Source organism: Hyla sarda, chromosome 3 (genome assembly GCF_029499605.1).
Source record: "Hyla sarda isolate aHylSar1 chromosome 3, aHylSar1.hap1, whole genome shotgun sequence".
NCBI classification, from domain to species: domain Eukaryota; kingdom Metazoa; phylum Chordata; class Amphibia; order Anura; family Hylidae; genus Hyla; species Hyla sarda.
In genome coordinates, this window is record NC_079191.1 from 233,228,390 (window position 1) to 233,242,173 (window position 13,784).

Consider the following 13,784-nt stretch of genomic DNA (forward strand, 5'->3'; position numbering starts at 1 on the left):
CCAATTTTTGGATGACATTTTGGGGCTTTAGAACCAATTACCAGGTTTCCATAGAGTTCTGGTCTCAACATACAATGGTTTCAACTTACAATGGTCATCCATGAACCAATTAATATTGTAACTTGAGGGACCACTGTATGCCATTACTGGAGTCTTACCTGACTAGAATTTTTGGATTGTTAACATTAATACACAGATCCCTTGCAACCCCACACTTGCTGTATGGCTTAATACAGAAGGTTGAAGCATAGATCAGGATAAAATACTAATTGAAATGGCCTTCTTACCACTTTATGCCATATCCATCTAGCCATATTTTACATAGAAAACTTACAACTTTTACCTTTATGATTATATCAGAGCATGAGGTAAATCCCTATTTTACTAAAATACATCAGAATAGCCCTACATCAAAATTGAACTCAGGAGAGCCCCCTCCTTGCCAAGCCATTTCTTAAATGGTACCTCTCATCAAAAAAAACTTTTGATATATTATAGATTAATGTATGCAGAATAACTTTACAATTGCATGTTATTAAAAATTATGCTTCTTTCTATTTAATTTTCCACTTTGAAGAAATGACCACTAGGGGTCTCCCTACCAGTCCTGGCAGCAAGCATTTCTGACTCATGCTGGAGTCCTAAACACTACGAGCTGCCAGTCTGCTTTTTTCACAAAGGAGAACACTCAGAGCTGCCAGCCTGCTTTGTTCACAACCTGTTTGGCTGTGAACAAAGCAGGCTGGCAGCTCTGAGTGTTTAGGACTCCAGCATGAGTCAGAAATGCTTGCTGACAGGACTGATCGGGAAAAATACAATAGAAAGAAGCATATTTTTCATTAACATGCTATTGGAAAGTTATTCAACATTCATTAATCTAAAATATATCAAAAGTTTATTTGATGAGAGGTACCCTTTAATCTCTTCATTCCAGGGGCCTGGTCAAGATTTTAGTGCTTTGTTTTCTGAGGGAGGAGTCATTTATGGTAAATTAAGTGATTCACAAATATATAAGAATTTACATAGACTTTTAGGAGGGATGTTTGAAATGACAGTTACTATTTAAGGGTGTATTCACACATACAGTATTCTGCCCGGATTTGATGCGCAGGATTTCAAGCTGTGTTGAGTTTACATTGAAATCTGCAGCAGAAAATCCTGTGCATCAAATCTGCACAGAATACTGTACGTGTGAATAGACCCTAAAGAAAGAATCAGTATTTTTTTAGAATGTGTCTTTTTGTTGCAGTTGTCACCAACTAACTGCCTTTTAGGGGCCAAATACATGGCCATCTGACTACCATTATCATTAAACAGTTGTACTCTATCTTATGGAACCTGTATAGAAAATAGTAGGACAAAGAACACAAAGCTTCAAAGTGGCATGACCCTGAGCTGTCTGCTCCTGTCCTTCTCCAACAAATAATAGATTTTCGATAGTAGACACGGTCCATCCTTCTGCCACCCCTTTAAATGCGCAGCTGTAATTTGTGCACACAAGTAAACCGCCAATAAGAGAAAGAAGATCAGGTAAGAGTAAGGTGGAATCTGAAAAATGCTTCAATTATATAAAGCACAGGCTACTAGACAATGGGGGAGATGTATTAAAACCTGTCCAGAGGAAAAGTTGCTGAGTTGCCCATAGTAACCAATCAGATCACTTCCTTTATTTTCAGAGGCCTTTTCAAAAATAAAAGAAGCGATCTGATTGGTTGCTATGGACAACTCAGCAACTTTTACTCTGGACAGGTTTTGATAAATCTCCCCCTATTTATATCCGCCTTTCCGATTTTTTGCTAAGTATACTTCTCATTGATATCATGAAAATGTAGTTTTTATGTACTTTTTACATTGTTTGTGCTGTGCTTTTATTATATGAGACATGTATTTCACTCTTACCTCCCCTGGTAAGTATATAAGTGGCTAAAGCATTTTGCGAGCTGGTTTTCACTCTCACTTTCCTTGTCCATTTCTGTTATGATTGGGCACTCTGAGTCCTTTGTTGTGCTCTGGTTTTGTTCCTTCCTGCGTCTCCTCATTTTCTTGAGCTTTATCTATGTGTTTTTTTTTTATATATCTTCCTGTCTTTCTTTGAGTTTTGTTTCCCTTCTCTTTTCTCTTGAGACATTTTTTTTCATACACATTTCCTTTTTAATGCTTTTCTTTCTTTTATGTTAATACTTTAGTCAACCTCACTAAGCCGGCTAAGCACGCCTTGATTCCTGCCAGTCAAAATAGAAAACGGAAAGTGAATGGAGCTTAGTTCGGAATTAATATTTCACCACGAAATAAGATACCTCACTATATTATAAACAGTAAAAAAGCAACCACATGTTTCTGAAAATGTGTGCCATAAATTAATCAAAAAAGAATTTGTAAAGGAGCAGAAGTTAAGAAGGTGAGTAATATGAATAGCATGGCAGTCTGTTTAGCTTTGTGCATGCACATCCATACAGCAGGTCCAGCAAACAACCTACATTTTAGTTAGGACTCAATCAAGGTGTAGTGCATGAAAAAGGAAGGGAATAAAGAGTGTGGGGGACACTTATCATTGTTTGCTTTGGTAAGCATGTTCTGAACTAATTTTTTTTTCCGCTTTAGTTTTGATTATGTGTTACATATTTATCATACTAAGGCTCCTTTCACACTACAGTCATGGCCGTAAATGTTAGCACCCCTGAAAGTATTTCTCACAGAAAAGAATTGCAGTAACACAGGTTTTGCTATACACATGTTTATTCCCTTTGTGTGTATTGGAACTAAACCAAAAAATGGAGGAAGAAAAGCTAATTGGATATAATGTCACATCAAACTCAAAAAAAAAAAAAATGGGCTGGACCAAATTATTGGCATCCTTAACTTAATATTTGGTTGCACACCCTTTGGAAAAAATAACTGAAATCAGTCCATATAACCATCAATAAGCTTCTTACACCTCTCAGCCGGAATGTTGCATCACTCTTCTTTTGCACACTGCTCCAGGTCTCTCTTATTTGAAGGGCACCTTTTGCCAGCAGCAATTTTAAGATCTCTCCACAGGTGTTCAATGGGTTTTAGATCTGGACTCATTGCTGGTCACGTCAGTACTCTCCAGCGTTTTGTTGCCATCCATTTCTGGGTGCTTTATGACGTATGTTTGGGGTCATTGTCCTGCTGGAAGACCCAAGATCTTGCACGCAAACCCAGCTTTCTGACACTGGGCTGTACAGTGCGACCCAAAATCTGTTGATAATTCTCAGATTTCATGATGCCTTGCACACATTCAAGGCACCCAGTGCCAGAGGCAGCAAAGCAACCCCAAAACATCATTGAACCTCCACCATATTTCACTGTAGGTACTGTTCTTTTCTTTGTAGGCCTCATTCCACTTTCGTTAAACAGTAGAATGATGTGCTTTACCAAAAAGCTCCATCTTGGTCTCATCTGTCCACAAGACGTTTTCCCAGAAGGATTTTGGCATACTCAAGTTCATTTTGGCAAAATTTAGTCTTGCTTTTTTATGTCTCTGTGTCAGCAGTGGGGTCCTCCTGGGTCTCCTGCCATAGCGTTTCATTTAATTTAAATGTCGACAGATAGTTTGCGATGACACTGATGCTCCCTGAGCCTGAAGGACAGCTTGAATATCTTTGGGGCTGCTTATCCACCATCTGGACTATCCTGTGTTGAAACCTTTCATCAATTTTTCTCTTCCATCCATGCCCAGGAAGATTAGCTACAGTGCCATGGGTTGCAAACTTCTTGATGTTGCGCACTGTGGACAAAGGCAAATCTAGATCTCTGGAGATGGACTTGTAACCTTAAGATTGTTGATATTTTTTCACAATTTTGGTTCTCTAGTCCTCAGAAAATTCTCTTCTCCTCTTTTTGTTGTCCATGCTTAGTGTGGCACACACAGACACACAATGCAAAGACTAAGTGAACGTCTCTCCTTTTTATCTGCTTTCAGGTGTGATTTTTATATTGCCCATACCTGTTACTTGCCCCAGGTAAGTTTAAAGGAGCATCACATGCTTGGAACAATCTTATTTTTCCCCAATTTTTAAAGGGTGCCAATAATTTTGTCCAGACCATTTTTGGAGTTTGGTGTGACATTATGTCCAATTTGCTTTTTTTCCTCCCTTTTTGGTCTAGTTCCAATACACACAAAGGGAATAAACATGTGTATAGAAAAAGATGTGTTACTGCAATCCTTTTCTTTGAGAAATACTTCATTTTCTTGAAAAATTTCAAAGGTGCCAACATTTATGCCCATGACTGTATAAGTTGCTCCGTTTTAGAGACCTGTTAAAATGTCCCGTTAAGAAAACCCTTAAAAACAGCCGTTAAATGGCCGTTACAAAATCCCATTCAAGTCTATGGGATTTTTTGATTATTTCATTATCACCTGTTGTAGCCCGTTATGAATAATGGAGATTATTTGTGACGGGAGAAAAAACATTACATGCACTAATTTTTCTCCCTTCACAAATAAAATCCGTTATTTATAACGGGTGATAACGAATAATCAAAAAATCCCATAGACTTGAATGAGATTTTGTAACGGGCATTTAACGGACATTTTTAAGGGTTTTCTTAACGGGACATTGTAATGGGTCTTTAAAACGGAGCAACATATAGTGTAAAAGGAGCCTTAACGGGACATTGTAACGGGTCTTTAAAACAGAGCAGCATAATAGTGTGAACGGAGCCTAACACAGGGGGTTGATACATTTGGAGCACATAAGCAAAACCCAATAGTCGCAGTTGAGACTTTTTTGAGACTTTTTTAATTTGTCTCGGTACGGGAGTTTTGTACTCCAGGTCAGACCTGGAGTAGACTTGTGGCTTTTTTAAAGGGGTTTATAACTTTTTTTTTTTTTTTTGCTTATGTACAACATTCTCACATCATATGTGATATCCCAGTACAGGACATGGTCCTGTACTACCCTTAGGCCTTGTCAGGTTGAGACCCTCAGTGACCTATGGGCTCCCCTGCAGGGTCTCCCCCTGTTGCTTCCAGAATGTTGTGTGTATCACTTTAATGCCTATACAGTATCCTTATGTATAGGTAGTACAAAGGACCTGTGAGAGGTCTCAAGGACCTGTGTAAGTCTGTCACATGTTATGTTATGCAGTCACATGATTTGTTGTCACATGTTCTCCCAGAGAGCACCAGCTTAACCTATGACCCGCAGCTTGACCAACGGGCTTTAGTCCAGCCCCCCACTATATAAAGGGGTGGCCATTACAATTCACTCTCTTATGATCTTTGCTGAGGAACAGTTAAAACCAGAGATCTCAGTGCAAGTGATCATCATCTGGAAGACCCCAAAAGCTACAGTCATTCCAGTAAGTCTCAAGTTTATGTCTGCTGTCACTGAAACTAGCCAAGTCCTGCATATAGTCAAGTCAAGTCCAACCTTGAGTCAAGTTAATTACAAGTATATTGGTCCAGCAAGCTGCGAGGTCCTTCTGGGTCGTGGCCACTTCTTTCGGAAATCTGGCCTAAGCTGTGAAGATAATTCCATCTGTTTTATACTCAGTAAAGCCTCCATTTGACCATAACTGGTTGTGGACTCTCATTTCACCACTAGCAACTGGGATAGCGGAGGAATCGGGCGTGTAGTGTTCAGGAACCCAAAAACCACACTGGTATCATGAACACTAGGGGTTAACAACATCTTGTCCCCCAGGGTTAATACCATCTGATCCCACCACTCGAACCGTTACACCCGTGGTCCCACCATACTCCCATGGGTCACCACAATCTTGGCGTCATGAACAGGATACAGGTGTGTGCCTTAACCACTCAACCACCCAGTCAAATCAAGTCTGGCCACCCATTAACAGTATGCTGGTGTGTGCCGAAGGCAAGTTGCCGCAAGTCCTACCCCCCAAGTATGAACTGTGTCTAAGTCAAAATCGCATGCCGTTGCATAAAAGTGTGCGCCAGCAAAGTGTACAGGACTGTGTCATTGAAATAAGTTTATGTGTTGGCACTGAAAAAGTAGGGGGGAGGCGAAGAATACTGTACGGTCTTTTGTAAAGAAGTCTGCAAGAGTTAAATATACTGTATTGTCTGTTGTAAAGAAGTCTGCAAGAGTTAATTCAACTATGTGCAAAGTCAGACCGGAGGCCATGTTGCGCACCAAAATGTCTGCTGTACCTTCAAGGGTTAACTTGATGGTCGAGAAGTGCGCCAAAGGTTCCCGCCAGAGCCAGCCTCCCACCCCTGGGCATGGAGATCATGTCGCTGTATCCAGTCCGAGGTGGAACTTTAAAGGTCTGCCCCTTGTTGCCGGGGGGGGGGGGGGGGGACGAAGAGTAATTAATGTGAAAGTAGATGGACACCTAGGAAATAGTGATCATAATATAATACATTATAACTTGTTCTTCAATAAGGGAATCTCTCGAGGGGCCACAAAAACAATGAACTTTAGGAAGGCAAAGTTCGATCAACTCAGAGAAGCCCTTAACAACATAAAATGGGATAATGTCCTCAAAAAGAACAATACTGACACTAAATGGGAGACTTTTAAAAATATCTTACATTTTCACTGTAAGATGTATATACCTTATGGGAATAAAAGGGTCAGAAATAAATGAAAACCAATATGGCTGAATAAAAATATTAAGGGGGCAATAAATGACAAAAATAAAGCATTTCAATTACTAAAACAGGACAGCAGTGAGGAAGCATTAAAAAAACTATAGAGAAAAATGTAAAATATGTAAAAACAGATAAAAGCCGCAAAAATAGAGACAGAACGAGTCATTGCCAAAGAGAGTAAAACTAACCCCAAAATGTTCTTTAACGATATAAATAGCAAAAAGGTAAAAAATGAAAGTGTAGGCCCTTTAAAAAATGATGAGGAAGAAATTATAAATGGGGATCAGGAAAAAGCAAGTATATTAAACAAATTCTTCAGGAAGAAGTACAGTGCCGCCTACAAAAAATTAAAATAGACAAATCACCAGGTCCAGATGGCATTCACCCCTGTGTTCTAAAGGAATTAAAGGAGAACTCAAAAACATAAAAATTGTCCCCCATAGTGCCGCAGTAAAAAAATAAAGATGTACATACCTTCCTCCGTTCCCCCGGGGCCTCTGGTAACCGGCTCCGATCTCTGCCGCGATCCCCTTCCTGGTTGCCGGTGGTCGGATGAGTGATACTGCGCTCAGCCAATCACCGGCCACAGTGAAGTCCCGACTCGGCCGACGATAGGCTGAGCGGCAGTGTGACGTTTTCGGCCCCGGCCGCAGGTGCCGGTGTAATGAAGAATTTTGTGTCCTGAAGCATTTTCACACTGCCGCTCAGCCTATCGCTGGCCGAGTCTGACTTCGCTGTGGCTGGTGATTGGCTTAGCGCCGTATGATTCTCCGACCACCGGCAACCAGGAAGTGGATCGCGACGGAGACCGGAGACTGTTACCGGAAGCCCCGGGGGAGCGGAGGAAGGTATGTGCATCTTTATTATTTTTTACTGCCGGCAGTATGGGCCACAATTTTTATATTCCGGAGTTCTCCTTTAAGTAATGTAATAGACAGACCCCTATTTTTAATATTCAGGGACTCTATAGTGACAGGTACTGTTCCCCAGGACTGGCGCAGGGCAAATGTGGTGCCAATATTTAAGAAGGTGACCCTGGGAATTATAGACCTGTTAGTTTAACCTCGGTTGTATGTAAATTGTTTGAGGGTTTCCTAAGAGATGCTATTTTGGAATATCTTGATAATGATAAATGTATGACCCCATATCAGCATGGATTTATGAGGGATCGGTCCTGTCAAACTAACCTGATCAGCTTTTACGAGGAGGTGAGCTCCAGACTGGACCAGGGGCAATCGCTGGATGTCGCATATATGGATTTTTCCAAAGCATTTGATACGGTTACACATAAAAGGTTGGCGCATAAAATGAGAAGGTTTGGGCTGGGGGAGAATGTGTGCAAGTGGGCAAGTAACTGGCTCAATGATAGGAAACAGAGGGTGGTTATTAATGGTACTTATTCTGATTGGGTGACTGTTACTAGTGGGGTACCACAGGGGTCCATCTTGGGTCCTGTCCTATTTAAAATATTCATTAATGACCTTGCAGAGGGGTTGACTAGTAAAGTAGCAATCTTTGCAGATGACACTTAACTCTGTAAAGTGGTAAACACTATAGAGGACAGTGAACTGTTACAAATGGATCTGGATAGGTTGGAGGTTTGGGATGGGAAGCCGCAGATGAGGTTCAACACGGATAAAAGGTAATGCACATGGGGAAGAATCCGGGCTGGGATTATGTATTAAATGGGAGAACACTTGGGACGACTGACATGGAAAAGGACTTAGGAGTCTTAGTTAACAGTAAATTTAGCTGTAGTGACCAGTGTCGGGCAGCTGCAACCAAGGCAAATAAAATCATGGGGTGCATGAATAGGGGCATAGATGCCCACGACAAGGATATAATTCTACCGCTGTACAAATCACTAGTCAGACCATACATAGAATACTGTGTACAGTACTGGGCACCAGTGTACAAGAAAGATATAGTGGAGCTGGAGAGGGTTCAAAGACGGGCAACCAGAGTAATACGGGGAATGCGAGGACTACAGTACCCAGAAAGATTATCAGAATTAGGTTTATTTAGTTTAGAAAAAAGAAGGCTTAGGGTAGACCTAATAACTATGTATAAATATATCAGGGGACCTTACAGAGATCTCTCCCATGATCTATTTATACCCAGGACTGTATCAATAATGAGGGAGCATCCTCTACGTCTAGAGGAAGGAAGGTTTCGACACCAGCACAGACGGGGGTTCTTTACTGTAAGAGCAGTGAGACTGTGGAATTCTCTCCCGGAGGAGGTGGTCATGGTGAACTCTGTAATAGAGTTCAAAAAGGGTCTGGATGCATCTTTGGAGAGTAATAACATTGCTGGTTATGTATACTAGATTTATAGGGACAGAAGGTTGATCCAGGGATTTGTTCTGACTGTCATATTGGAGTCGGGAAGGAATTTTTACCTCTAGTATGAGGGTTTTTTGCCTTCCTCTGGATCAACTCAACTCAATAGGGACTTATTAGGGTTATAGGTTGAACTTGATGGACTCTGGTCTTTTTTCAACCTTATGAACTATGTTACTATGTATGTACACACAAGTAGTCAAGTATACCTCAGTCACATACAGTAGTACTGTATCACTTACATTACACAGTCTACTCAATATTAGTGTTGAGCGGCATAGGCCATATTCGAATTCGCGAATATTCGCGAATATATGGACGAATATTCGTCATATTCGCTAATATTCGCATATTCGTAATGCTCTCGTTTTATTTTCGCATATGCGAATATTCGCGTGTGTGAAAATTAACATATGCGAAAATTTGCATATACAAAAATTAATATAAGCTAAAATTCGCATATGCGAAAATTCGCATATGCAAATTTTCGTATATGCAAAAATTTGCGCACCAGTCTCACACAGTAGTATTAGAGGCTTCTTACACCACATAAGCTGGAAGCAGAGAGGGATGATCACTGTGATGTGTACTGTGAAAAAAAAAAAAAAAAAAAAAAAAGAATATTCATAATTACGAATATATAGCGCTATATTCGCGAATATTCGCGAATTCGCGAATATGCGATATTCGCGAATAAAATTCGAATTGCGAATATTCGCGAGCAACACTACTCAATATCATATGTCAAATGTCTCTAATGTCATATGTTCTTGTGTTCGTGCCCAGGATACTTTCCTGGCCAGAAAGTACTCCTGAAACTAAACGCATGCACTTAGTCAATACAAGGTAACGTGAATGTCAAAGTGTTATCTGTATTCATTGTCTAGCATAAATATGTCTATAATAAACTAAAAATAGTGTTCTTGGGAGATGTGTTTTAAATGCCAAGGGACCCCAGTAGCCAAGGCATTGGGCAAAGAGCCTCAGGCAACCCACTCCGCCAATGTGTAACTCATAGTCATAAGTCTAGTCATGTATACAATGTCTAGTATATAGTTTAGTCATGCATAGTATGTTATATACACAGTCACAATGTCGTGTTGTGTATATTTAACTGTAAAATGCAAAAGGTCCTTAAAGAAAAATTGTATGTCATCTCTAATCCTGTTCAACCACAAATCAGAGCATGTATGGACAATTTATACAAAGACTAATGTCTAATGTTATCCGTTATTTCACCAGCCTGAAATGGACGTTTGTGTAATAAATGCCTCAGGACTGCATCTGGCCCCGCGGCCACTTCGTTCCTCAACCCGGACAGCACCTACATCGAGGACGACTTATGTTAAGTAGGGGGGTTTGTGATGTCCCAGTACAGGACATGGTCCTGTACTACCCTTAGGCCTTGTCAGGTTGAGACCCTCAATGACCTGGGGGCTTCCCTGCAGGGTCTCCCCCTGTTGTTTTCAGAATGTTGTGTTTATCACTTTAATGCCTAGACAGTATCCTTATGTATAGGTAGTACAAAGGACCTGTGGGAGGTCTCAAGGACATGTTTAAGTCTGTCACATGTTATGTTATGCAGTCACATGATTTGTTGTCACATGTTCTCCCAGAGAGCACCAGCTTAACCTATGACCCGCAGCTTGACCAATGGGCTTTAGTCCAGCCCCCCACTATTTAGAGGCGGCCACTACAATTCACTCTCTTATGATCTTTGCTGGGGAACAGTTAACACCAGAGATCTCAGTGCAAGTGATCATCATCTGGAAGACCCCAAAAGCTACAGTCATTCCAGTCCATTCCAGTCAGTCAAGTTAATTACAAGTATATTAGTCCAGCAAGCTGCAAGGTCCTTTTGGGTCCTGGCCACCTCTAGGGAAATCTGACCTTAGCTGTGAAGATAATTCCATCTGTCTTATACTCAGTAAAGCCTCCGTTTGACCATAACTGGTTGTGGACTCTCATTTCACTACTAGCAACTTGGATAGCGGAGGAACCAGGCGTGTGGTGTTCCGGAACCCTAAAACCACACTGGCATTGCGAACACTAGGGGTTACCAACATCTTGCCCCCATTGTTAATACCATCTGATCCCACCACTCATTCCGCTACACCCGTGGTCCCGCCATACACCCTTGGTTCACCACACATAAATATGTGACCACTGCAAAGTGAAAACTGAAAATTGCTTAAAGGGGTTCTCCACCATAAGGGGATTTTAGTACTTACCTGCCAGACAGTAATGCACATGCTTAAGAAGGATCTGCACTTGTCTTGGGGCTAAATGGCTGTGTTGTGAGATTACCCTAATACTGTGGCTAGCTTTTTGTGAACTGGTATTTCCTTTTTGAATTTTCTTTTTTTGACTACAAATCTCACAATTCAATTTTCCTCCCTCCCACACATAAGCCACCCCACCCATTGAAACATAAATGAGCTGCATCCATTCAAAAGACCTTTGGTTTTCAATCAGGGTGCCTACAGCTGTTGCATTAGTTGCAGATTCTCTCCCACCAAGCGATCCCTCCACCCATTGAAGCAGACAGGCTCCCTGTCATCAGCTGACTAGTCAGTCAGGTCTTGGCGGCATTGCAACTTGGGAAAAATTTGAGACAACAGTCATTTTGTATGCTATTAAAAATAAATATTGGGGTGAAAATCACTTAAGAATTGTGAGACAACCGTCACACACAGGTACAGACACTATATTATGAACTACACTAACTTTACACTAATTTAATTGTTTCATTTTTCAGTAGTAGTAGTGCATAGTGGAGAGAAATTGCTGATACTATTGGGACTAAGAACAAGAGACTACAATTGTACAGAGCTTGTGTGACCACCTTGGTGGATTACATAAGATGGGTGCAATATAGATCAATAGGTTATCAAAACATACCAGGCAAATGGAGGACTAGTAACCATGTATCACTCAAACTGTACATTTAAAAAAAAAAAGTATATGTTGCAATCATTTCAAACTCCTCCAAACAAGAATAATGAGCACTGCCACGACAAAAGGGATTTATAAGATCAAGGATTTATTAAAACGTACAATGTGTTTTCGAGCCATGCTGGCTCCACTATCAGGTACCTAAGACATTGCAGAAGCTATTGTGACTGTTACAGTGAGATGGAACCGTGAGTCATTAAGGGGCTATGCTCATTTCGGAATTTCTGTCATGAATTTTCATAAATCAGTGTTTAATATCCGCAGTAATCTGCCATGGACAGTAAAGTGTCATCACATTCACTACAACATATTCCTGGACTTCTCCAGGGTTTCTCTGAACATGTTTAATATTCCAGCAGAATCCAATTCCATGTCAAAAGTTCTGCTACAGAACTTTCGTAGTGTGAAAGGCTCTGACTGAGTCTAGCTGAAGCTGGGTCTGTATTCTAAAGTGTGGTATTATTAAGTGTTACATTTGAGAAGTTTTATAAGCAGAAGTTTAGAAAGCAGGAGTTGTAAGCAGGACCCACTGTAACTGTAAGTATTACACTCCCTTGATAAAAGTAGTTTTTCTTAATAGTTAATAACAGCTGTTTGTCACCAAGGATATGGACAGCAGGATTGGAGGTTTTCTTCAGTGCACATTGTGCCACATGTATACATCTCTGGAGCAGCAGCTTCAGGGTGAATACCGCTGTGACAAATGTGAGCATGTTGCCCACCTGGAAGCTCGTATTAGAGATCTAGAGGAGCAAAATGCAACATTGAGGGCGATTGACAATCTTACAGAGCAAGCAGTTAGTGGGGTAGAAATGGAGGTTGGAGAAACTAGCCAGGAGGCCCAAATAGGGAGCTGGGTTAATGTAGTTAGAGGGACTGGAAAGGGGGCAAGGAAAAGGAAGGTCACTTCTGCTTCTGATCTCCCAAGTAAAATTGCCAAGTTGGGTGATGATGCGAGGGCCTCAGTATCAGAGATGGCAACCCTAGTGGATACTGGTCTCCCTAACAGCCGGGGGAACAGCTCAACTAGTAGTGTGGGGGATGGTAACGCAGGTAGGCCAAGACAGTTAGTTGTGGTAGGGGACTCTATAATCAGGAAGACGGATAGAATAATTTGTCGCCAAGACCACCTCAACCGAATGGTTTGCTGTCTCCCTGGTGCCAGGGTTCGGCATGTGGTGGAAAGGGTGGACAAATTACTAGGGGGGGCTGGGGATGACCCAGCTGTCGTGGTCCATGTGGGAACCAACGACAGAATACATGGTAGGTGGAGGTCCTTGAAGAATAATTACAAGGAACTAGGTGCCAAGCTGAAGGGAAGGACCTCTAAGGTTGTGTTCTCTGGAATACTTCCTGTGCCATGCGCATCGCAGGAAAGACAGCGGGAGCTTAGGGAGTTAAATGCATGGCTTAAGTCGTGGTGTGAGGGGGAAGGGTTTGGGTTTTTAGAGCACTGGGCTGACTTTTCATTGGGGTACAAACTCTATTCTACGGATAATTTGCACTGAATGGAAGGGGGTCCGCTGTGCTGGGGGAGAGAATCCTGGAAGGGGTGGCTGAGTATTTAAACTAGGTGAGTGGGGGGAGGATAATAAAGCAAAGAAAGCAGACAGTAGGATGGATAGGTTAGAGAGGGGTCAGGACATAATGGCGGGTGGAGAGGAGTCCTGTGGGGGGAGGTTAAGAACAGTGGATAAGGAGATTCATGCGTTACAAACCAGCTGTAAAAATAAATGTAGCCCGAAAAATTGCAATCCCAATAATTCAAAAAATTCCATTAGCCCCAATAACTCAATAACTACAATAAGCCCCATTAACTCAAAAAATACCGTTAGCCCCAATAACTTAAATAACAACGTTAGACGCAATAACGCAAAAAATCCCATTAGCCCCAATAA